Raw genomic sequence first — 23,472 nt, 5'->3', positions numbered from 1 at the left:
AATACAAAACAACACAACATTGGCCAAAACGAAAATCACACACCTGACATTCATACACACACCACACACACCCACCCACAGCACTATAAAACACACACTCTCATTACCCACAACCCTTCACGAACACCAAAAATTGCCACGAGACAGACATGAAAATCACAGAGACAACTACACACACTAAAAACAGCCATTCATCTGTCACGCAACCCACATCCCACACCCCACCACATTACTCAACACCATCTGCACAACGCACACCACACAACACCCATGTCCCCACTAAGGCACCCCTGTTTCACCTATGAGGAGTTCCGGGTCATGGTGGAGGAAATAGTTAGGGTAGAGCCACAGCTGTTTGGAGCACAGGTACAGCAAATATCCATTGCCAGGAAGATGGAGCTCTGGCGGAGGATCGTGGACAGGGTGAACGCTATGGGACAGCATCCAAGAACAAGGGACGACATCAGGAAGAGGTGGAACTACCTACGGGGGAAGGTACGTAGCAGCAAGGAACCAGCTCACCATCCAGAGGACTGGCGGTGGACCCCCAAGTCCTCCCCCACAGCTCACAGCATGGGAGGAGCAAGTCTTGGCAATCCTGCATCCTGAGGGACTCACCGGAGTACCCTGAGGACTGGACACTGGTGAGTCAATATTTACTACTTATCACCCCATAAACCTGCTTGCCATCTCACACCCTCATCCTGACACCCATCACTCTACTCCATCCCACACAGTGCACCTACACATATGACTAACCCCAATGCCAAGTCCTGCATGCCATACCAATGCATGTACAGCCCTGCATGTACACCCATCACAAACGCATGCACAGAATGGAGAACTAACAGTCACACAATACATCACCATACACAAACAAAGGTGGCACAGCAACAGCAACGATAAAGGGGAAACTAGAGATGTACAATATGTCACAGACATGAAGCATAATACATCACTTACATCCCAACTGGTACCCCAGCCAATCCCAGTGGCGAGAAGGTGCCACAACTATCCAGTCCCCCAACAGAAGACGCCCCCAGTGATGACAGTGACTCTGGACTTCAGGATCTAGATGAACTACCTGGCCCATCAGGGACCACTGGTCAGTCGGCCACCCCACCCCACTTATAGTCCACTACAGATCCTCCCCCATCAGTATCCAACACCACCCAACGTCCCCACACCCTGTCCCCAAGACACGTCAATCAGCAGTGTGCCCACCTGTAAAGAGACCCCAGGACACCTCAGCCCCAAGACAATCAGGGACCTGGGGTCAGTGGCAGTGGGCGCACCGTTCAGGGGACACAGGCACAGGGGAACAGGGACACTGGGAGGACAGCTGTGTGCCAGGGGGAGGACAGGCCCAGGGAACCGACTCTCCAGGAGGCACTCACTAATGTCCTCTGGGGCTTACCAGCAAACCCAGGACAAGATGGGTCAGATCCTTACCAACATGAAGGAAAACAAGCGGCTGCAGGCAGTACACCATCAGGAGATCAGGGAAGATTTGCAGGCCCTCAACACCACCATGGTCTCCATAGCAGGGGTGTTGACAGATAGGACCAACATCATGAGGGAATGGACAGCACACCAGCGGGCCCCTACCACTAGCCAGTCTATTGACCGGCCCTCCACTTCTGCTGCAGCTAGTGGACAGGAGGCCCTGCCACAGGACCTACAAGCCACCAGCACCGCACCCCCTGCAGAAGGTGAACCACCCTGCAAACGTTCCCTGCGACCCAGACAGAAGCCAGAGACACTTGCCAAGACCAAGACCACTGCCAGGAACTGAGACTCTCCTGATTGTCCCCCTTGTGCCCTACTCTGTCCTGCTGTCCACACTGGACTGCTTTTTCTCCCCTTCCTAGGGCCCCTTGGACACTGGACCTATGCTACAAACAGACCCGACCAATACCCTGGACTTACCTTTACCATCACCCCATTCTATTGCACCTTACCATCTATAATTTGCACTACAATAAACACCCTTGAACACAACATGAGTGACAGTGTTTTATGTTATGAAAATGTGAAATTATGGAAACAGTCACATCTAGTGCAAATGATCTGAACACTGTGATAACATACAAATGAAGACCTGTAGCTGTCTGTAGTCATCACATCAGTACACTGTTGTTATAACACCAACATCTGCAAAATTAGAAGGCATAGGTGACAGTCAGTTGAGATGCAAAGGAAGTGAATGTCATCCTGCTACAGCCACACAGAAAACATCAATAATCAGAGGAATGGTCAGTTACACTGTCTCACCTGTGTGTCATTGGAAGTATTGACCTATAACTGATGTTCTGTTGTCCACATCCTCATCCGCTGCCTCCTGATCCTCACTGTCCTCAGCATCCACTGCTGCCAGATGGGCATTTCCAATCTCCTCCTCCTGCACATAAGGCACATGTCGTCTGAGGACCAGGTTGTGCAACATGCAGCATGGTACTACTATCTGGCAGACCTTCTCGGGTGAGTAGCACAGGGATCCATCTGTCAGATGGAGGCATCTGAACCTGGCCTTCAGGAGACCGAAGGTCCTTTCAATAATTCTTCTGGTTCGCTCATGTGCATCATTATACCGATTCTCAGCCCCTGTCCTTGCATTCCTCAGAGGGGTCAGGACCCACAATAGGTTTGGGTAGCCAGAGTCACCTGCAAGTATTGAGGGACAAACATTACCCTTACACAATGGTACGGGGTTAATTCCTGAAGGCATACACTGACATACAGGGGAGCTCAGTCTCACCTATTAGCCACACCCTGTGCTTCTGTAGTTGTACCATCACATTTGTGATGCTGCTATTCCTCAGGATGAAGGCATCATGCGCTGACCCAGGATATTTGGCAGTGACGTAGGAGATGTACTGGTCAGCCAGGCACACCATTTGCACATTCAGTGAGTGAAAACTCTTCTGATTCCTGAACAGCTGTTAATTGTGGTGGGGGGGATATCTGTGTTCCAATAATATTAGGTATATGTCCCATTGAATAGAATCCTACCTTCACAGTGGCAAAATCTTCCACCTGGGGGAAAGCCATGTAGCTGCACATGTGTCTGACGAAGGCAGACAAAATCCTTGCCAGCACGATTGAGAAGATTGGCTGTGAGATTCCTGCTGCCAAGCCCACTGTCACTTGGAAAGAACCAGTTGCCAGGAAATGGAGTACAGATAGGACATGCACAAGAGGGGGGATCCCAGTGGGATGAGGGATAGCTGATATCAGATCAGGTTCCAATTGAGCACATAGCTCTGTGATTGTGGCCCTGTCCAGTCTATAGGTGAGTATTATGTGCCCGCCCTCCAGTGTAGCCAAATCAACAAGGGATCTGTACATGGGGTCTTGTCTCCTCCTCGTATTCATCCACAGTGGTAGGTATCTAAGGGACACAAGAGTGAGTAGGGTGTCACAATTTGAACAATGGAACCGCCACCTCAGTGTACATTGAGCATTTAAGTGTTGGCACTATGGGAATGGATGTATGTATAAATCATAGCAATGACGCAGTTCTCGATTATCTGAATGTTGTCCACCACCATAAAATGGCAAACGACTGTCCTGTATGTAGGGACAGGTGGAAGTGAGGTAACTCGGCTGACGTTGGGCGTCATGGCTGAAGGCGGTCTTGCACCGCCATGATAATCCTCATTGGCTATTATGGGGCTCTATGGAGTACAGTGGCCAATGGAATCACAGGTGGCGGTAACGGTGTACACCGCTGCGACGTGACCGCCATTTACTATCTATGACCTCACTTGATTCCTGACTTTCCACAGGACAACACCTGCACCATGTGTGCTGCTGTGACCTGTGTCTGGATCCTGCCATGGCTCGTGTGACTTGGAAATGGGCCTCTGCCTTCACTTTGGAGGAGTTGGAGTGCTTGGTGGATGGGGTCCTACTCCAGTATGGACAGCTGTATGGGTCTCCATACCAACAGGTGAATACACCCTGGGCACGATGCACAGGACAAGGTTGCATGGAGATGTGTGTGCAAGCATCGTGTCCTATGGGGGGTGGTATGTCTGGTGGTAGAGTACATGGTGGGTGCCGGGTGATGTGTGTGCCAGTGGAGATGGAAATGGGATTTGTGGGCCATATGTGTTACAGGCTGGATTGTATGTGTAATGGTGTCCTCTGCATCCAGTGCCCATCAGAAGAAGGGATTGTGACAGACAATCGCCAAGGACGTGCAGACCCTAGGAGTCTACAGCAGGCGGAGCACCCACTGTAGGAAAAGGTGGGAGGACCTGAGATGCTGGGCCCAGAAGACTGTGGAGGTCCAACTGGGGATGGCCTCCCAATGAGGGCAGGTGCCCGTTGGAACCTCACCCTCCTGATGGCCTGCATACGGCAGTGGCCTACCCAGAGCTGGAGGGGCACTTGAGGGCATCACAGCAGCCACAAGGGGGTGAGTAAAGTGGGTGTTACAACTATAATTGGTAGGTGGCATGGGATCCAGTTGGTTAGTGCCAGTTAGTGGATGCCCCTTAATACCAGGTCAGACATTGCAGCGTGATCCAGCTCAAGGATAATGGGTGTATTGCAAAATCTGGTAACCTAGCTCGGTAGCATTCCATGTCAGACAGGGCTTAGTGGGTCCCAGGAGGGGTGCTGTTGGCAGTGTTTGGCTCTCATCTTGCTGTGGTACCTAGCCAATGGAATGCCAGTGTGATGCATGGTTCTTAATCCTGATCCCTGTGTGAGACTGTAGTGTGTATGCAATCTATGGTGTTGGTGCTGTAATTGACCCAGTGTTCCCTTTCTCTCCCTCCCCCCTTTTTTTCTTCTGTAATCCTGTCCATTCTGGCGGAGGAGCAGGGACACCGGCGACAGAGGGGGCTGCATCCCACAGGACCTAGGAGGCAGAGTCTACCAAGGCCGAGGGAACCAGTGGGATGGAGGGTAAGGGGAGCACCACGGCAGAGACAGGAGGTGACAACACTCTGACTCTGATTCCTCCTCCGATGAAAGCTCCCTGGTCGTGGCTGCCTGTTTCATCACCATCTATGTTGGGAGTGCTCTGATTAGTGACCAACACTAGTTCATCCATCAATCCTGGTGGTATATCAAGTGGTTGAAAGGGCTGGGAGGGCTCCCTGGGCTTGCCAGCTGAAGCTGTCCCTGAGACCCGGTTCAGTTTTTTTTTTAAATCAGCCGCCTTCATGATGAAATCCAATCCCCGGGTCAGCCTTCTCTGCTAGTGCATCTCTGCTTATAGCTCACTTTGAGAGGAGCTATCCTCACCCAATCCTGCCACCACCAGTGTTTGCCAAGCGGAGCTTAAAAGCCCCCACAGTCTAAAGACCCATTCTTGCCACAATAAATAATGAGGAACTCTAGAGCTGTTTCCCCGCAATGAGGGTATGATACTGCATCCATAAGTGCCTCACAAGTCGCAGAATCTAGACGCCCTTTGGCCCGCAGCATCCACAGCAGTTTGCCACTGCATGGCCGATGAACACTGCTCCAACGGGGGAGGGGCAGCTACCTCCACACAAATACTCTGACAAGATGGAGCAAGCCGGGACAAGGGCCCATACAGCTGTACTCACACTGTCGCCATCTTCCTTGCTCTCTCAGAACATTTGTGCCAATGCTTGGTTTTAATGTTGTTGGGGTGCTGCTGCACTTCCTGCAGCCCTCCCACAACAGTGAAAAAATACTTGGTGGTGACCCTGGCCCTTCTAGGGGTATGACAAGACAAAATCAAAATGAGTAAAAAGCCCTCGCAGAGCATTACATGGTTCTCCTTGCTTGGAGTAGTGAACAATAAAGGAGTAGCTCCTGCCACTCATTTATTATTCTTTTATTCTGTTTTTTATTTTTTGGGGGTGTCTCAGTGCCCACCGGGTACACCCCCATCTTTAATTTTTGTTTGTGGCCACAGAGAGAAACACCATGTCCTTTGCAGCCCGATGGCTTCTGGCAGCCAACCCCCATTGGCCGCACTGGAGATGGCAACACATTTTTTAATGCTATTTTTTAAATAACTGTGGTGCCCCGATACCCATCCAGGGCTCACCACAGCATTTTTATGGTGAAGGTTGTTGGGGGGAGCCCCATGGCCCCTGCAACCCCACCGGCTCCTTGCAAGGCAGAAGAGCTGGCAACACTTTATTATTATTTTTTTAACTGGGTTGCCCCGGGATCTACCTGGGGCACTGCACAGTATTTTCAAGCTTGGGGACTGCTGGTGAGGGAGCCCCAAGACCTGTGCAGTTCCCCCAGATTTTCTTTTGCTCCTGTCTGCGGAAGCAGTTCTAAGTTTCAGACAAACTTTTGTGCTCCTACTTGGTGGGAGCAGCTTTGTGTAGAAGTCTTTGGTTGTCCTGTGGGAAAACTAGAGTTACAAATAAAAATATAATTATGCTATATTTGATTTGGAACCACATAGTACAAAAATTAAACCACTGTTTTTAGAATTTGATAAATGTCCGTACCTCTGAATAAATAGGATTTTAACTAAATATTCTTGAAACTAATTGTAGAATATTACATTTTTCTAGCCTAGAATTAATGGATTATAATTTGCATCATCGCTGTAGTACCTTGCAGCCTCTACATGGCCTGTCTGTGGTGTAAATGAAGTGTGTAATTCTTCTCAAGATCTACACAATAGAACACTGTGATTGACTAGTTAACCTGAATGGCCTTGGAACCCAGCAGAAGGATGTTGGCCTGCTGACCTGTTGCCTCTAAGCTGTTAAATCATTGATGATAGGTCTATATGAGCCACATGTAACTGTTTGCCACACTTGAAAGTGAACAAGCAGGAGGCCTGGAAAATTCTTAAGTATCCCCTGTCTAGGGCTGAGGGAGCCAGCCTTTGTATTACCACACGTATGTCTCCTGGTTTATTGTAGGTACACGGCCTGCTTCAATATAGATATTAGTGTTACTTGTGTGTAGTCAATGCTGAGGTGCATAGTCCACTCCTCTTCACACCTCCAGCCTTCAGAGTCCAGGTTTAGTATGCCTGAAGATTTTGGCCATCTTGCATTGCCCAGGCACTTGTCATTTTGTGAATGCTAGTGGTAAAGCAGACATGAACAACTGAGAAGGTGAGTAGTGTTGCCATCAGGAACTTTCGCCCCATTGATTATGCAAGTGTCAGGACTCACCCAACCACTAAATGAACCCAGGAATAAACGTGGCACACTTAGGCACCTCTTCAGAACACTTTGTGAACCTGTGGAACATCAGAAGAGGACTGCACCTGCTGTCTACGACCTGGGAGTAACCCAGAATTGCTTGAAAGGGGGAATTTACGTACAGAGCAGCTATAGGATCAGATGAAGGAAGACCATTTGATGTGAGGGGATGCGTGAATAATTGCCAAGGTTGTGGTTAAACATGGGTATCTCTTTTCTCCCTCACTGAAGCACATTTTCTTTCCAAATGAGTTCTTTAAGAACAGTTTTCATGTGCTTGGGGCTCCCCCTGAAAAAGAGTGTGGTGTACTTTGTCGAAATTTGAATTTCTTCATTTCCTATCTCAAATTATCTTTACCTTTTCCTTTCAATTAGAGACCTTTAGTGATCAGGTAAGATATGTTCGATGTTTAAGATGAGTCCCATTGATCTGATGCATGACCATTTGAACTTGATTCAAGCTTCACTTGAAGGAAACATTGAGGTGATTTGGCACAGCAGTGAGGCAAATTAATTTTTCCTTTCCAGATAGTAGTCGTGCAGCTGAATGACTGACTACAAATTTTGTTTTTGAGACTCTTAACATTGCTGCATTTAGACAATCAGAGAATGAGACTGCAGGAGGATTTGGACAACTTAGAGGAAACCTTTGCTTTTCAAAAAACAAATACATTTGCTGTTTTCTTAGTTAAAGCTAAGAAGGTAAGCCACCATCCTGTTATGATCCTAACTTATACCATATGGTTGAATCAAACTATGGACCCATCTCCTTCGTGTCAACAGTAACCGAAAGTGGAGAGACGATTCAATCCTGGTGGCTTTCTGCATAATCAGAAGAGCAACACATACTTGATATCAGCCAAGTACGGCTTAGGCCGCATTTGGGGACATAGACTGCTGTGGTCACTGTGTTGAAGGATATCAATTTGGACCTGGATGATGGGATTCCCACTTGCCTCATTCTGCAACACCTGCCAGCCACTTGTGATCTGACTACCCATTCTATTTGAGTCAGGGGAATTGAGGATCTATCTGGAACAGTGAGTTTCTGGAATTCTTCTTTTCTTTCAACTATAACTCAATGTTTAATCCCCTCCCCCACCCTTGATCCAAGTCATTACCGTTTTTGTGGGAGTCACACAAGGCTCTTCTCTTTCCCCTATCTACACCTTCTGCCATTAGCTAGCACCATAAAAAATTGGGTTTAGAGTAGTTTATGCTGATGGCACTCAACCTATCTGAAACTCAATAAAGCCATTACTGAAATTCAAGGAGCAATTGCAAACATCATTATGCCATCCTGTGTTGGATGAACTCTATTTTTGTTTAAAGTGAAGCAACCAAAAACTGAAGTATTACTCTTATGCTGTAACACACCCTGGTACTCGGATTTCTGACAACCAATTTTGGAGCTCTATGCACATCAGTTGAAAATGTCAAATGTCTAGGATTTTGGCTTGCAGAAGGCCTCACATTAGCATTGCTAATTAAATCTGTGACTGCTGCGTTTTTTCATATGAGAATTCTGAAGAAAATCCTGCAATTGGTTCCTTCCCATGTGAAAGCTCCTGTGGCCAATCCAGATATCAACTCCAAACAGGTCTGTGTCGATGCATCCTAACTAGGTCTCCCATTCTCCTCCATCCGGGAATTGCAAAGAGTTGCTAAACATGGTGGTGAGGCTTTTTTACAACCTACCACCTATAGAAATATGCCAAGGTTTCCGATAACTGGCAAACTCTGCACGGACTTCTAGTTATGATGTAAATTCATTTTAAGATTCTCGGTTGTTGTCAGAAAGCTCTCTATAAAGATGGCTCAATTTTCCACCAGAACCTGTCTCCAAGATATTCTCTTACGAGACCTCTCTGGTCTAGTTCACTGCCTGCGCTGACTGTTCTTCATTATTCCAAAGCCAGGGTGGAGGCAGGCCCTTCTCTATCACTGCGTCCATCCTCTGGAACTCACTTCCCTTTCATCTCTACCAGCTCACAAATGATCAATTAGTCAGAAAATCTCTTAAAACTATCATTTTCTGCTGACCCTACTCCATCTTTCTTTCATTTTATGTGCCAAGAAACCCTGGGACGACTGTCTTTTTCACTTTATAAGTACCATTTATTCATTCATTCATTATGAAAGTTTACCAGGCATCGGAAAGCCCAAGATTGAAAAAGCCCAGCAGAATGAAATGGTTCAAACCGATGAGTGTATATTTTAAAATATGATGTAGAAGGTTTACAATACTAAATTTGTGGACTGCACTAAATAAACGTAATTTGCTCACCAGACTCTATATGTCTGGACGAATTATTGAAAATCCCTAACTGCTTTATAATGAGAACAAGCTTACTTACATATTTAATTATAACTGTTTGTGAAATTCTTATAGGAGCAATACAATTAGAAGCAATTGAAACTATTAATTACTACATATTTTTCATGCAAATTGAGGAACACTAAAACTACAGAAAATGGTATAAAACAGCAACATGGAAACATCAAATAGTTCATATTTCAAAAAGAAAATGTATGAATCTTTTAATTTCCCATCCATCCCTTTATGTGCATAGCTGAAATGTGTTCGAGGCCATATGTTACAGCGTCAGGCAGTTCTGCCTTGCTAGTCAACAAAACTTTGCATTCTGGGACTTGTAGTTCTGGTTTTAGCACTATTTACCTTGGCATATACGCCCCAACCCTCAAAATGCGGCTAACTAAAGGTTTCGCACAGGATGTGAGTCGCATTACTGTGTTCCCACACTGTACTCCATCATGTACCAACACTGCAAATCACTCAGGCCCACTCTATAGAACACTATGTGTCCCTAAATTGTACATAATCCAACTATCCCGTTTGCCAGCTCAGTTTATCTAATCTACAGCACACAGTGCCGCCCTACTGCAATTGACCCTGAACGCTACCATTTCACAACAGCTTGTGTGCTCCTGCACATCACCCTCTGCCTACCTAATCCAAATCAGTATGTGCATTGATCCTGTATGTCTGGTTGACTAAGAGCTTTCTGGCGGATTTACTTGAAAAGTGTGCTAGCATGTGTGCACTTGTGCTTCAACTCCCGCCTTATCTTTGTGTGTGTGTTTATATTCAAGGAAGCTTGTGTTCCTTTTTTACTCTTTTTCTGGCGTCGAAATATTTTCTGGGTTCTGTGAAGACAGCTGTTCTGGAGAACGTGAAACCAACGTGCTGTTACCGATACTCATTCGCAGCGATAGAAGTGCAGACTGTGCTGCACACAGGATGTCAATTGGACAAGCGAAAAAAAAAACGGAAGCCTGTTTCTTTAAGAGGAGGGTCACCCTCTTGCTTACTGCATGACTGACATGGACATAAACACACCCCAGTAGTAGCAGAAGGGACAGTTGCACACTCCCGAGGACCAAATCACGGAAACAACAGGCGGGAGGACCAAGGAAGCAGGTAACTCAAGAGGGGAGGGGTGTGGGGGGAGGCAGCTAGCGGGCACTGGCGACACCCGTCAGACCCAGCCAGGCATCAGCGAGGCAGCACCGAGACGCCCACCCACTGTGCTGCAACTCCTCCATGCGGGCACAGGACCCCGGCACTGGCCCCTCAGCACTATGCAGCAGTTCAGGCAGACGCTGCAAAAGCGACTCGCGAGCGTTCCCAAAGTGCCCGCAGCATCCGATCCTCCTCACGGGGACTAGCGAGAGCCTGGCAGCTCCACCGCTCTTCATGCACTGGTACCGGCTGTTGGCGCACCGCCGAGTGCCACAGTGCATCAGTCCCCTTGCCGCTTCCAGCCCTCGCCGCAAGGCAAAAGCATAACAGCTGAGTCTGGCACCAGAGAGGCTTCCGCTCCCTCTCCAGCGTGACCGGCTCGACAGCAGCTCTTGTCCCCGCTGTGCCGCTGAGCAGCCGGCCCCGGGCTCCCAGCCCCGGGAAAATGGAGGTGACACGGGGTCGCTGCCCTCCTAGCTCAATTGTCTTACCCAAGGATGCCAAAACCGCGGAACTTGGGACCGAAAAGCCTTAGAAACAGTTATAGTGCGTCTTAAATTCAGAGAGAAGCTGTCCTCCAAAAAGCCACCGTTTTACCGCCCAGCAGTCTGACGCCTCTTGCGCCCGCGACTTTGACTGCGTGAACTCAAATTGCTTGCACTTACTAATGTACTTTGAAATGCAAGTTCCGCCTGAAAGCTTTTACGAAGTTGACAAACTTACAGACTTGGTGATGTTGCGGAGTTTGAGAACTTTCTCTCGCTTATTTTGTCGACTGTTTCTAAGAAACATTTGTTTCTTCTGTTGTAACATAACATAAAAAGTGGGCTTTGGATGTTTTTGATGAATTTTACTATCATAGTATTTTTAAATGTACGATGCTGATCAGGTAACCTTTTCATACCCCTAACATTTCATATTTTTCTGACCTGTAACTACATGATGGCACTACCCACAAGTCCCGAAGAGTTCAATGACATTCCTTTAGGAAGGATATTACATTGCACATCTTGAATGGTGTTTAAACATTAATGGTTTGCTTTTTACTTCGCACTAAATGCCGCCCGAATGCAGTTTCTAAGTGCTAAGACATTTGTCACAGTTACCCAATTTATGCTACTCGATCTACCTTTATAGTATAGATGGGAGTCTGGGTCTTCCGTGCAGGGATTTATACTCATGACCTCCGGAACAGCACATTTTGTCAGTGACGAGCATTCAGCTCACTGAGCCATTCACCCATCTAGTCAAGACATTGTTGTGATGGATCTTTAACAAATTGAAGCTCTATACAAACAATTGCATATTAAGTTGCTCCCCACATTATAGGATCCTCAGTGGGCCCCACAGTCTCTTGAGCAACTAAACCACTTCATGACCTGTGAATTCAATTCTGTGATTATTTTAATCCCGATTAACTCTTTTGTGACCTCTGCTGGCCCATATTAAATGTATGTTTTTTTTAGTATTGAATACATTTTTGCAGTAAAATGTTACTTACTTTAGTAAATGGAATGGGGATCCTGACTTCCATTTTAAGGGGTATGACCATATAACAAAAACATAGGTTACTCCATGGTGGTATTGAGCGCTACAAATCTATACTGATGACTATACCACAGTAGATCGCAGAGAGGCCCATATTTGTTGGTCAGATGTTGACTAAGATCATTGAAATATGCTATTTAAACTACCATACCAAAATGTTTCGATAAAAATGATGCAGTTATATGCCAAGTTAAAGTTGAAAATATTAATATCGGGGCTTTATCAAGTAAATAAATAACACCCATCGTTACAGACAATAGGTCTGTCTTGAACGTGCAAACACAAGCGTGCACAGATGCTGTTTACATGCATTAGCATTTTAATACCATAACATTTGGCTTTGCCAGTGCTGTCTTGAGAATGACGCGGATTTTCAGAGTCCATAAATAAATTATATTTTGCCATTTGGTCAACCTCTTTGCATTAGCAAACATTTATAGATAATTTGTTGCAAGTTGATACTTGAATTAGCCCCAACATTTTACCAGCCCTGACTGGTTCTGTGCAGACTAAATGAGGTGTAGACTCAACCCTCCTTAAAGTTAAAACTCCACATGCCTCATATGTGTTTGGCCATGTGAGCCTTCCTGAGGGCCGCACACATTCTGGGATTCATAAGAGGCGGAATGATGCAGCAAATAGCTAAGAGCATGAAGTGAGAAAGCAAGAGTCCTCATGGTGCAGTCAAAGAACACTCTATATTTTGAAGCGTTAACAGCTTTTACAGACATCTTCATTGTCGCTCCAGACCTAACACAAGCATTGGCAAAGCCAAATGTTCTTTTTGGTTTCATGTGGTAAAGCAAGTAAAGACAGACATGCACACATTTGGTGATGGTGGTGGTACAGAAATAGTAATGGTGCATAGTAATGGTGATGGCAATGACATTGGTGGTAGTAATGGCCGTGGTAATGATGGTGGCATTATTGATGGTGGTAGAAAAGATGGTGATGGTAACTGCACACTTCATGTCTGACAAAAAAAAATAGAAATGTCTATTTCATTAAACAAATAGCAAAATCTATTTATTTCTGTACGCAATGCATGCATGCATGAGATGAAGTATTGAATATGTGTACTGAAAATAGTCACATATGCATGGCAGTGCAGGCACTCCAGAGGAAGTGAAATCATAGCACGAGCAGCCAATAAAATGAGGCGAAAAGAGTAGTAGTTCTCTGGGTGGAGCCAAAGCATACTCTAAGTATTTTTTAAGTAATTGGTAACAACACATCTTCCAGACAGCTATGCTGTCAAGCCACACTTACAGGCTTTAATTGTACACCATGTAACTTAAAAAATATAAAGATTACTATTTTTGCCTTTCTGGAATGATCATAAGATCCCAGTCACCACCCCCTCTCACTATGGATCAATGGTTGAAAGATGTAGGAAGGTGCGCTGAAAACGTTATCTTTTTTTTTTTTAAATGATTGGTTCAATGAAAGAAATATAACCGTTTTTGAAGATTTATTTTCTAAATTTTACATAAGAGCAAAGAAAAGTGGTGCTACTAGTGCTATGATTTTCTGAGTTTCTTTTAGTGGTTTTCAAATTCTCTTTATGCATCCAATCAATGTAAAGTCACATCCCAGAATTTGTATTTTAATGTGAGGCATGCTAATGTAAAATTCTAATAACATTTTATTCTATTTTAGTGTCATATTGGGTACACATTCACGTCCTCTGTCATCTGTAATTCAGCACTTAACTTTAATTTCAGTTTTTTAACACCTTGTGAAATGTATGATCCTTCCTACATCTTTTCTTCCATTGGCTGAATTTTAAGTTAAACATACAGTTAAGCATTTGTTGTCATAACTGCAAGCTGCCACCTTCCTAACTTATCCTCACTTTCTTTTCATTAAACACATGATGGTTTAGAAAGGGTGTATCCAAGATAGATCCAGGTGTCTCGATCCATGTCAGGTTATCAGAATTATAAATTACTAAGTAAATGAGTTCCATTTAAATTACGTGTATTTAATTATATTTTTTCTGAGGATATCCTTAAAATCTGGCATGAGGGCAGCCTCCTGGACCTACGATGCACTTCCCAGTTTTAGTACCCCTGGAAAGTGAGCAATGGTGCTGATTTTAGTACATCTAAAGATGGAGCCAATGGAAGACCAAACAATGAGTCGGTCTTATCGCTTCGTAGGGCTAGAAGACTTTTCTGGGGTGGATAAGAAACTGCTAACCACAGAGGTACGCTAAGGATACACACTCTCAAATACATGTACTCGCAATAAACAAGTATCACTGCACCTTTCTGCTGGTCACAATTGACCGCTTTTCAAAGTTAGCTATTGTTCTTTTTTTCACAAGAAAATTATTTTTCCTTGTTTAGTGACCCTCATTCACTAGTGGCCTGCTTCATCATCAGGTCCACCCTGGCTCCTAAAGGGAAAGCTGTGCTCAACTGACTTGCAGGAGCACTGTTGATGATCCTACCGGGGTCTAAAGATAAAAATACCTTAATAGTCACCAAGGTGTGCCTTTATTCACAGTGACAGTAGGTATGATTAAAACTAAGAGCAATAAGGGGTTCTCTAGGTTTTTATGGGCCTATGACCCTATTGTTTATGTGTTGACATGTTTCAGCCCCTGCAAAGGCCATAAAGGCCCCGTACTTTCATCAGGGTATGTGTTTTTATTGCCCCCGCTAGTAGTCAGACAAACAGCATGCATAATACGCTGAAACACAATGCAAGGTGTGGCACCTTCACTCGCCTGTCGGGGGGTAAATAAGAGATGCGCCCCTGTAGTCACACATTCACCAAGGGGACTGCACAGCGATCAGTACCTCCTAGTTCTTCTCACCCCAGACTCGTACTGCCATTATTGTCTGTGAGCAGGCAAGTATTGTCCCTTGTCACAAAACCAGTGACACCTCAATTTCTAAAATCACCAAACTCATCGTAGGCTTCCTTCACCAACATTGTTTGTCACCAGCTATCTAACGAATCACTTGTGAACAGCATAATTGAATTCTGCAGATTATGCCAGTGTCTGTACTCTGATGTACTTCTCTGGCTTTTCAAACTTTGAAATTACCCCGATTTGTTTCCTGTGATGTCAGACTTGTGAGCTCAAGCTGTCCTGATTTTACAACCATGAAAAGAGCCCCTTTTTGCTTTTTTCACAATGATTCTATTGAATCACATACTTCCACACTAAGATTGCCTGAGGTGGCTGAGTGATGTGAGCAGACAAAGGAGGAACAACGATAAAGAGTGTAGCTTTCAAGAAAGACTTGTCCGTGCAGTTCAAGGAAGTAGTTCATAAGAGTATCTCGTAAAAATACTAACACCCCCAATTCTTGGTGTCAGCGGTGACCTCAGTCTGTCATCAGATCTCTCAACATTGACAGCAACCAAGCAGATGACTGTAGAAGGTGGATTAAACAAATGCAAAAGTATATCAATGCAACTTCAGTTAGAAATTTACAACGCTAATAGCTCTATGTCAAGCAAATGCAAAACCCATTCCATTGCAAATGATTTGGTGTAAATCCATTCAGTAGTTTTTGAGAAATTAAGGGTAAAAAATAATTGTAATTTTGGACAGTTGGGCTCGCAAGAGTGCAAGGTTTAAAATGGAGCCGTGTCATCGGTCTAGAGCCCATTTTTCCATGAGCTATTTTGTACTTAATGTCAGACCTCTTATGCTACAGTAATTTGTTCATCTGTATGCAGGAAAACAAAGATTGGATGATGTTGTCAATGATGTCATAGAACATGCCATGAGTGATGTCATATGTGAGGTCATAAGCAGTGCATGGTGGGGGCGTAAGTGATGGTGCTGCTAACTATAACGCGTGAATTTCTATTTTTTTTTCCTTCTTCTTCAAAGGTTGACGTTGTCACAGAGAAATTCACCTAACTATAATGTTACTTTAACTTTTTTTTTAGTGTGTATATGTATATATTACCCAGTGGCGGTTGCTACTAGGTAGTTATAGTTAGGACCTAATTTCTGTAGAAAAAGTGTTTTTTGACTTGCCTATATCTCTGGCGTCACTTGATGAATCCTCACAGAATGTTCCCCAAAAATTCGACAGTCACGTCAACTACTGTTTGGAAAGTTTCAGGGTGGTCTGTCAAGCGGGGGTCAATAAAAAGGGGGGTGGCTTCAAAAAGTTGCATTTTCCATGGGGATTTTGAACAGCGATAGCGTCCGAACCATTGGATAGGATAACATCAAATTTGATCCAAAAAGAGCCCTTTTTGTTTTCTGTAAATCCTTTCGGTAGTTTTTTGTTATTATTTTTTTATATATATATATATATGTATGTATATAGACACAGATCCATTGTGACCCCTGTGTGAAGTGTTGTGAACCCTTGTGCCACGAAGAATACTGTGATTGGTTGGCCGCAACCTGTTCAGAAAGTTGCAGCTGCCATTTTATGAACCTGGGCATGGTCGTGGGGGATGGAAATAGAGGCTAAGAACAATAAAAGGGTTCAGAGTAGAGATACTTGGACCCCATGGGGATTATTAAAGGTTGTCTGAGGAACCCCATATTAGGTTAAAAAAAAAAAGGTTAAAACCCTCTTTTTGGCCGCAATCATAGAGTTGCAACTCCTTTACAGTGTTCTGCGTGCCCCCCCACTCACACACTAATGCACACAGTCACAGACCCATTCAGACTGTCAGTCACCCATTCACAGATCCATAAATACAAATCATGTAGCCAATCACACATCCACTCAAACACTCATGCACCCAGCCACAAATCCACTCACTCTTCAACACAGCCACAGACCCACTTAAAGACTCATGCTCCCACTCACAAATCCGCTCATGCACCCAGTCATAAATCCACTCAGGCAATTTTCAACACAGCCACAGAACCACTCACACACTCTTGTTCCCATCTCAAACCCACTCGGACACTCACACAACCACAGACACACTCTCACACTCATCCACCCACTCAGGCAATCTCTAACACTCCGACAGAAACACTCATGCTCTCACATAGACTCTCACACCCAGAGACACCCTCTTACATCTATTCTCATTCCCAGAGAGACAGGACCTGCAACCAACTCCTGCACCTGTTCCATTGGATTATGGGGGTTGGCCACAGGACCTGGCAGCAGGCCAGGCCCTGTGGCCAATGCCCGCCGCACATGGCCAAAGGCCGTGCCTGGCCATGGCTGGATTAGTGTATAATAATTAAAATTACTTTACATTAAAAAAAACATAGAAATTCACTGAAGAAAGCCAAAAGTCACAGGGACATTATAGTTAGGAAATAGAATTTAAAAAAAAAAACCCATAGAAATTCACTTAAAAAAACCAAAGGTTACGATACCGTTATAGTTAGGCTCACATTTTAAACATGCAAAACCATAGAAATTCACCTGTTTTAGTTAGTTATCTCAAGTAACTATAACTTGTGCCCTAAGGTAACTATGGCTCGTGTCCTCACCATGCATTACTATTTATCTCACAAATTACAGCACTCATGACATCTTTGATAACATCATTGATAATATAAATTTAATATTTGCAGTAAAATTCTTTGATAGAAAAATTGTGCATGGCGGGGTGCGAATTATAGTTACCTTTTTCACATGAGTTAGAGTATCTCAAGTAACTATAAACGGTGAATTTCTAAGGTTTTGTACGTTTAAAAGGTGAGCCTAACTATAACGTCCCTGTAACCTTTTGTTTTTTTCAGTGGAAAAATAAATATATGTATATATTTGTTGTGTATTAATGGTTGTATTTTCTTCCCATTACCAAGTGAACAATGTAAGTAAAAAAGATTATTCAGTGTAAAAGAATTTGAAGTGTTGCCTGGGGCTGCAAAAGTCCCCTGAAATCTTTGCTATTAGTTTGTTACTTTGCACGACAGCCCTTTTTATTTTCTCCTTTGTCTAACGAATGGAAAATAAAATGCATCACGTTTGACTTCCAGAAGATCGTTTTACATGTAATGTAAAAACATCAGGAAGCTGCAGAGTGCAAGCATGTGGGGAATCACTTAGACAGTAGAAGAGGCATGAGTGGAAAAATACAGATGTAAAGAAAAATCCATCACAGTAGCCTTCAAACGGGCAAAGATATCATGCTTGTCTGTGTTAAGGTACTAATCTGAACAGTTATAATTAAAAGGAGTTACATTGGGTAGATATTTTAACCTGGACCCTTGCAATTCTATAATTATTTGATGGTTCATTGAGAATGTTCCATGCTGGGATCTGTAAAAGTTGGCATATAGTGGCTTTATTTAGCAACTTCGTCTTGATTTATAAGATCCTTACAAGTCCAGGAGATTTGCTGTCTAGGGAATGACCAATTTTGGATTTAATGCAGTGCAAAAGCTAACACTTCTAAAGTCCATAAATGACATGAATTCAGACAATTGATTGGTATGTTAAAAGGCTACGAAGGTGTGTTGGATGATTCTTAGAGACTGGCTGTAGTGAAGTGCTGGTTAAAGAAGTGATATATAGGTTGACTGTCGAATAGATTGCATGTAGGCGGAGGAGTGTATGAGCCAAGAAGGCGATTAGAGGCTGAAGCTGTCTAAAAGTTGACTGGGAGTGAGTCCATAAAGCAGGTTATCTGTCTCCGAAGGAGGGCCAGGAGACTTGGACACAAGGTGAGCGGTTTAATAGTCTGGCTGTCGTGCTTTGTGAGGGACCAGAGAGCCTTAGAGGCAGGTTGCAAAATTCCCAGGGTTAAGTTAGACTTAGAAGGTAGAGCTAGCTATTTTTAGCAAGCGCCTGAAGCACAGAATTCCATTTTCAGAACAGTAAATGGGACATTACAGTATTGAGCTGGTAATATAAAATACACATTTTAGAAGATGTTAAACTTGATATTGTACTTGTAAACTTGACTTTCTACTGTCAGGCTGGTTTAAAATCATAAATAACAGGTCACAGTTGTGCAAACTCACTGTAATGGCATGTGGTAACTGTCAGTATTGACAATAGAATGGTGTTTAATCATATCTAGATCGGTCACTGTCACCTCCATTTCATTAATATTTAGTATACAACTTTGTTTTGTCCTCTGTGTGTGTGTATGTGTAAATATATTTTATATATAACCTAGTGGCAGTTGCCTCTAAGTAGTTATCGTTAAGACCTAGTTTCTATAGAAAAATCGTTTTTTGTTTTTTTGTTAATAACTTTGGCGCAGTTTGATGAATCTTTGCGGTTTTCCTAGAAAATATGTCGCTCACTTCAGCGACCGTCTGGAAAGTTTCAGGGTGATCTGTGAAGCAGGGTCCATGAAAAATGGGGGGTCCCGAAAATGCATTTTTTCCATAGGAATTTTGAACCGGAATAGCGCCCGAACCACTGGACGGAAATACACCAAATTGGGCAGAAAGGTAGCTCTTGGTCCAGAAAGCAACCTGTTTGTTATTTAGTGTAAATCCATTCAGTAGTTTGTGGGACATTAAAAAAGGCTCCGTGAACACTTGCGATCTGATTGGCTGCCAACAATTCAACAAGGAAAAAAGATTTAAAAGAAGAAAAGGGACCAGGGTAGGGACACCCTGACCCCTCACCTCTGGTGCTATGGCAAAAAAAGCATAAAAAAAAAAAAAAAATCAGTGGGAGATGCAGTGGACCAGCCGAAAAGTTAAAAAAAAAAAAAACAAACAAAAAAAAAAAAACAGACGCCTGCGCTTGTTTCAGTGAAGCCCTCGGGTGGGCCAGGGCCTATGATCAAATGCAATGCAAGGGGTTTCTCTCTCCCCAAGCCCCCCACAGCACAGCACAGGGACCACCATCTCCCAGGGGCTTTAACCAAATACAACGCGGGGGCTACAATAAAAGAATTAAGGTGGTCCTTTACAGACCCCTGGGGGACCACCACCTCTGCAGGGCTAGATTACGTTGGAGGAGGCTGTGTGCCCCCCCCCCCCTTGAAGAGCCAATGACGGCCTTGGGGACTGCCGCCCCCCAGGGCTGGCTCCTGCTATGTCCCGGGGTGCCAACCCCGGGACATAGCTGTTTGCTCTGATTTGACAGGAGCTTTGCCAGCTCTTGCCAAGTCTGAGCAAATGCTTCAATTTCTGCAAGTGAGAGCTGTCAAACAGTTCTCACTTGCAGAAAATGAAGATTTCATCTGTTTCCCCGCATGCAAATATGCATGCAGGGATTAACAAATGAAAACATTGCTACCACAAGCAGGTAACTGCTATTTAAAGGAGCTCCTTGCTTGTGGGAGCAACGCTGGCTCCCGCAGGAGATGGGGAGCCGGCTAGGACAGCTGGGCCTTGAGGCTCACCCTGCAGTTCTCTCTCTCTCACACACTCTTTCCCATCTCATAATGGGGAGGAAGAGAGATTAACATTGCAGTTGTCTCTCCATGCAATGACTTCAGAGTCAGACTAGCAAGATTTTTTGAATAAATGTTATAGTTACGTTTGGATGCAGAGCATAACAGAGCCACTTCTGGCCTAATGGTAAAGGCCTTATGCTGTCACTCAGTAAGCTAAAGGGTCAAATCCTAGTATCGCTTGGCAGTGTGTCTATTTACTAGTGTTTTTACTGTTAAACATTCCTAGTGATCGAACATTGTAGACTTTTGGCCCTCAAAATCTGTGGGTTGAATTTCTGGACAATGCACAGTAAGGAGTCCCCTCTGGCCTTGTGGTTAAGGTCTCAGACATGCACACTAAAGGTTAAGGGTTCTAGTGTAGGTGAGGTTGTGGTCATTTCCTACTTTAGTTTCTTTTCAACTATAATTTTTTAAGTTACATACTGAAAGCAGATCTCACTCTTTTTAACTGACTTTTTTCTTTTCAATTTGTGGGGAAATAAACTTAGAATTAGATATCATTTATCAAAGCCTAAATCATGTTATCTCTCACTCTCTCTCTCTCTCAGGCCAACCCCACCACGCACAGCGAACTGCCACCGCAGCGGTGGTTGGATTAATGCATAGTAATAAAAATGACTATACATTAAAAATACCCATAGAAATTCACTGAAAACCAAAGTTTGCAGGGATGTTATAGGTAGACTCACATTTTAAATGTACCAAACCATAGAGATTCACCTGTTATAGTTATCTCAAGTAACTGTAACTCGTGCCCTAAGGTAACTATAACTCTTGCTCTCTCCATGTGCTGCTAATTACCTCACAAAAACAGCACTCATTACATCTTTGAAAACATAATTGATCATATCAGTGTGATATTTGCAGCAAAGTATGTCACAAAAAAACAGTGTCCTTGGCAGGGGTTTTCTGACAATTATGCCCACCACTGGAATGACGCAAGGTGATTTGCCCAAGCTTTACAGAATGTGGCCAAGTATAGATGGTTAGAGCGATCTTGTTAATCACTGTTGGCAACGTAGACACTGGACTGCAAGTTTGCCTGGGTATATTTACAGGAGTACTTTGTTAAAAGCACATTTTCTATAGCAATTCATAAGACATTTCCTCGAAACTAAGGGCCTGATTATGAGAACAGCGGTGGTGGCCAGACCACAAGATTTGGATGCTGGTGGTCAGACCGCCATAAGACTGCCACCACCGCAAGCATCTTGGATCCCGATACTTTGGTGGAGAAAGCCATGGTCAAGCACAGCGGTGCCGATTTCCGCACCACAATGCTGTTCATGACTTGGGTTTCCACCGGCCTATTCATGACGGGGACACCGCCATGAAAATGCTGGCGGAAAGGCAAGAGATGGGCAACACGGGGGACCCTGCACTGCCCATTCCCATGTCACAGGCAGTACAGAGGCCTCCCTGTCAGCACAGTTGGAATGCGCACTGTCTGCATTGGCAACAGTGTTCATTCCGACTTTGCTGATGGCGCAGACTGTGGTGTGGCGTTGCCGCTGTACAGTCTCTGCTGTCCGTCCCGGTGGGAACAACATAATATAGCGGTGGGGAGGCCGCCAGCTTAGCAGCATCCTTGCCACAGCTGTATTGGTGGCCCTGTGATTGGACTGCCAAAGTCATAATCCGATCCTAAATTAGGAAAGAGCGCAATGGTACAATTAAAGTGTCTGCAATAATCATAAGTCTGGCATAGTGTATGTGCGTAGTGAACGTGCTGGCATTTTAGAGCATTGCCATGGTCAGAAAGCTTGTCTAAACTGATCCCCTTCATAAACGTTTCGACACAAATACCACATCGATATACTTTAAGAGCAGTGTATACAGAATCTTTTCTTTTGAGAATGCAGCCTTTGACTTAATGCTCTGGCATAATCGGAGACACTGTAATCACAGTGCTGATTTAGTGTGAACACTTCCACATTGTCACCTCACTGCATAGCACTAAATGGGCCAAGTAGGATTTTAACACTTGTCTCTTGGGCATGTAGATGTTTTGTAAAATTCCAGACCTCTTTGTAAATTTATTTTGGTATTGAGCTAAAAGGATATTTTCACATATATCTATGCATTCTTATAAAGTGCATGCTACCTGTGGGTATACCCATGCGTTACATGAAACAATGATGATGCAGCATTACATTACAAGAAACCAGAACAACTTTACAGGCACATATCCAACCAATAATAAGTAGTAGATAGGATGCATACATTTGTGAAACAGGCAGTTAACATAGGAGAACACAGGGAGCAGGAAGAGAAGTACAATTATTCCACAGGACCAACCCTATAGCCAATTTGGTGGATCCGCAGAAGTAAGAAAGCCAAATTCAAGGTTGGAATTCAAAAAAGTTTCAACAAGTTTTTCACTCGAGGATTGTTTAGATAAAGGAGAATAAGGTGGAATATATAATGAAGAATTGTAATGTATAAGGTGACAAAGTGAAAGAGAACCAGGAATAAAACTTGGAGAATGAGTGAGCGCTGTTACATAGGAGGCATTGGGTAAGGATAACAGTCATAAAGGGGAATTAGGAGGAGGGTGAAATAAGGGAGGCAAGGAAGAGGTTAGGCAGAGACCAAGATTACCCTGGTTGGAGGATGGATAGGTCTGAAGATCAGAGTAAGATGCAATTTAGAGTGAGTTATTTTAGAGGTAGGTCAAACAGAAACAGTTTTTGCTTTTTGGGAAGGTAATTAAGTAGCTGTCTGACTTCATAGGGAAACATGTTCCAAATTGTTACTGTGACACATGAAAAGGCTTGAGTGGAAGCTATTTTGGTTTTGAATATCTTGTACTCAAGGGTGTGATTCTTTAGACTTCTTTTACTTTTTGTTTCCTCCAGAGCATTTGATAGTTCAAGGTTGATAAGGAGGTATTTAGGTTTGAATCACTTCTTTGATGGGGGGGTTAAATAAGTAGAGGGAACAGCTGCTAGGACG

General features: G+C 44.1%; 1 protein-coding gene across 2 annotated transcripts in view; it reads left to right on the top strand.

The window, feature by feature from the left end:
* Positions 1 to 10,512: 10,512 nt before the first annotated feature.
* ELMO1 (engulfment and cell motility 1) overlaps positions 10,513 to 23,472 on the top strand; it is a 1,154,836-nt gene continuing 1,141,876 nt past the window's right edge. For both annotated transcript variants that reach the window (XM_069215589.1, XM_069215618.1), the window contains exon 1: positions 10,513 to 10,608. The gene's annotated coding sequence lies outside the window, so the exon portion shown is untranslated. The remainder of the gene's footprint in view (positions 10,609 to 23,472) is intronic.

The sequence above is a fragment of the Pleurodeles waltl genome, chromosome 2_1, assembly GCF_031143425.1.
Source record: "Pleurodeles waltl isolate 20211129_DDA chromosome 2_1, aPleWal1.hap1.20221129, whole genome shotgun sequence".
NCBI lineage: Eukaryota > Metazoa > Chordata > Amphibia > Caudata > Salamandridae > Pleurodeles > Pleurodeles waltl.
Note: the sequence above shows the minus strand (reverse complement) of the source record. Positions and strands in the feature narration are given on the sequence as shown.